The sequence below is a fragment of the Gavialis gangeticus genome, unplaced genomic scaffold (genome assembly GCF_001723915.1).
Source record: "Gavialis gangeticus isolate Ggan-Ray unplaced genomic scaffold, GavGan_comp1, whole genome shotgun sequence".
Lineage (NCBI taxonomy): Eukaryota > Metazoa > Chordata > Crocodylia > Gavialidae > Gavialis > Gavialis gangeticus.
In genome coordinates, this window is record NW_017728960.1 from 831,871 (window position 1) to 835,466 (window position 3,596).

Consider the following 3,596-nt stretch of genomic DNA (forward strand, 5'->3'; position numbering starts at 1 on the left):
TGTGTGTGTGTGTGTGTGTGTGTGTGTGTGTGTGTATGTGTGTGTGTGATTTCTTAGTTGATCTAATAAAAGGCATCATCTCTGAACCAAGAGTTTTACAGTTTTGCATTTCTTTTTGTCTCAGACCAGCACGGCTACCAAATACATCCCTAAAAACTTTTAAGGTGTTAATGTGCTCACAGTCCAGGAGTTAAGAGCTCTAGGAGCCACCCCAAATTACCATGTAACAAGGCTCTTACAATGTGAAATGTCTCATTTCTGTGCAGGAAGGTGAAACAGAATATGTCTATCTCTGCTATATTTTGAACCTAGGCAGTCATTGCTTCTAATACCCCATTGCTGGAGAAGAATGGGGCTCTGGGCTGGGCTCCGAATCATCCCAGGGTTTGTGTGATGATGAGGAAAGACAGCCAGGGTCAGTGATGAATAGAGAAGAGGTGGCCTTGCAGGAATCAGCTTCCTTTAGGCACTTATCCTCTAGTGGTGACAAGAAACATGCAATGCCACGCATGTGGGGCTTGCAAAACGCAGCTCCCTACTCATGCTGTGAAAATGTGTGTCTTCTGTTCTTCTTTTATTCTCTTATTCACAGTCCTGTCAGAGGAAGTGTTTTTTTTCTGTATTCCTTCTCATCCCCTCTCTGTGCATGACAGTCGAGTTTTGCTCTTGGGCCATTATAAGTGGCTTGTCATTCCCCTTCTTGACCTTCCTGGAGGAAACCTTATATGGCTAAAATATATCTCATGGAAACATCATCATTGAAACTCCTTGGAGTTCTGCCCATGGTAACAGTCACTTGCAACCAAGTCACAAGCTGTTTCTAGCAACAGTCAAAGACGGGAGCCACTCCATCTGCAGTGAAACAAAAGACACACTGGGTGCATCTACACATGCATTTACTGCACAGTAATTTACTGCGCAGTAAATTACTGCACAGTAAGTGGTTTTTAGGCCAGCGTCTACACATGCAGGCGTTACAGTGCAGTAATGCTGTGTGTAGACTGACTTGGGACTCAAGTTAGTCCCAAGTCCATCCATACACGCAGTGTTAATGCATAGTAAAGCATCTACACATGCCTTACTGCGCAGTAACTAATCGGGCATAAATTTGCTACCTGCATCATGCAGGTAGCAAATTTACACCCAAGTAAGCGTAAGTCGCCATAGTTACTGCTCAGTATAGATGTGTGCCCATACTGCACAGTAATTTTTGGTTACCTAAATTACTGCACAGTAATTGTGCACATGTAGACATGCCCACTGAAGAGACATGCCACTGATTTCTGCCTGTGACGGGGACAGTAGCTTTTTCTGACTGTGATCAATGTCAAGGTTTTTAGACCAGGTAATAAAGATTTCATGAGTAATCTTGTGCATTCGATCTTGATTATAGTAAGGACTCAGAGCAGCAACGGGCAGAAAGCTGCTCCAGGGGACCAGGAATAGTATATGGTTTTGAAATGTGCTTTCAGTGGTTCTATCCCTACTGTGTTTGAGCTGCATTAGCTGATTTCAACTGTGTTCAAAATCAGCCTAGTTAGCAAAATGCAGAGCAGACAGAGCCATAAACACTGTCCAACAGAGGTGTTACCATAGTTGGGCAGTTTATTGGCACTGATCTCCCTTCAGCGATTTCACTAGGCTTCTGTCTGGCATCTTCTCTTTGGAAATGATGTGATAAACTAATGACTGTATTTTACAAGCCAAAATAGCTTGGTAAAGAAGAAAACGCTAGACTTCCCAAACTATACAGGCCACCTTAAACCTTTGTTATCTGAGAAGCTCTAATATACTGTCCACAGCAGAAAACTTTCGAATACAGGGTCCCATCCTGAGATGCTCCCCTACCCATGTGATAGTGAGGCATCTTCAGTCAGATTAGGGTCAGGGGAGGCAAAGGTCAAAAACAGGTTGGCAGAAAAGCAAGGCTGGACAGGATTCAGTTTTGGGAACGTGCCTTGGATCGCTGCGCTGGCTGGCTGCCTGGCCCAGAGTTAAAATGTCCTTTGAGATCTGTGGCATGTGTACTGTCGCAGTCTGTGAGAAAGCAGCAACACACTGCAGTTTTGCAAGGGCCTGACTGTACTGCCAAAAAGCAATACGTCGTTGGGCCGACATGCAGTAAAGGGAACCAGAGAAGCCGGATTTAACGCACTTAAAGGAATGCAGTGTATTCTGATAAGGAACATGGTATTTTATCCAAACCAACAGTCCATCTAATCCCTTATCCCACAGCCTGCTGCTACCCAGCCTATCGGCTGTTTATCTCCATATTCTACCACCTGCCAAATTAGACCAGGTTTGTGGTCCCCCATAGCTCAGTAACCCTCTTCTTATCATACTGATGCAAAGTCCTAGTATGCTTGGCCAACACTAGAGGTTTCAGGAAAAGGCGCAGCCCTTCCTCTATCCATCGACTGTAATTGCACAGCGCTTTCTCACGGAGAGGAAATTCCTTCTCTAACACAGCAGGTGATCAGTTTATGACCTAACACACAAAGATGGGCAGGGGTGGATACACACACCAAATTGCAGCTTAAGGCAGAAGACAGAAATGCCGGCTTCATTACTGCAATGCACGTACACAGGGGGCAAAAGGCAGCAAAACAACATAACTATCCTGGTGACTTATGCTACTCCTCCTAGGGAAGGGGCACAATTTTAGATGCAAAGGGAAGGTTCTTGATTTCCTCTAATCCTGCTCCTAAAATGTGCATTTTGCTACTTATAACCCATTTTTAACATCGCTTTTTGTGTGACCTCAGTTACTGCGAGAAGAAAACCGCTTTTTAAACTACCCCAAAATGGGCCACAGCGGTTTAGAAACAGGGTGAAAGCCTGGCAAAACCTTGAGAGGTCCTGCATAGACAGAACGACACGAGCCCTATATTCGCTCCTTCCCTAAAGGCGGGGGGAGGTTTTTATTTGTGCCAAATGTCGCACAAAGCACGTTCTTCAGGACCTGATCGGGCAAAAAGCCCATTTCCCAAGGATTCGCCCAGCCCGAGAGCTAAACATCGTGCTCCTAACAAATAAGCAATTGTCTCCTGTTTTTCACATCGCTGCCGCTGAGTTCCTGCGCAGCGAGCAGTCACCCTCGTACGACGCGTGGCAACGTGGAGTAACACAAGCAAAGGGCTTGGGGGGAAACTTGTGCAACTCTCAGATAGTCCCAACATGATTAAAGGAGAAATGGGGGGGTTTGGAGGGGAAATCTAGCGATGCCCCTTTTTGCAATCAATGTGGGTGTCCAGGGTGGTACCTTTTGGAGCATGGGGGAGGCTTTGCAGTTCAATTGAAAAGTTACAGAGGATTGAACCCCCCACAACCCAGTCATGGTGTGTGGTATAGATGTGGGGGGACCAGCACTGTGTAAGAGGAGGCCTGGGAGGCAATATGTGTGTGGGGGGACATCATGGGGGGCTATAGGCTGCCATGTTGCATTTGAAGGGAGACGCTGGAGGCCTCAAATGGTGCCTAAACCATGTGAAGGAGGGGAGGGAAAAGGGCCTGCCTTCCCACAGCCACGGTGTCAAGATAACAGGGGGCTTCAGACAGCCGGCACGGGGGGGGGGGGGGGGGCGCCCCCCCCCCCG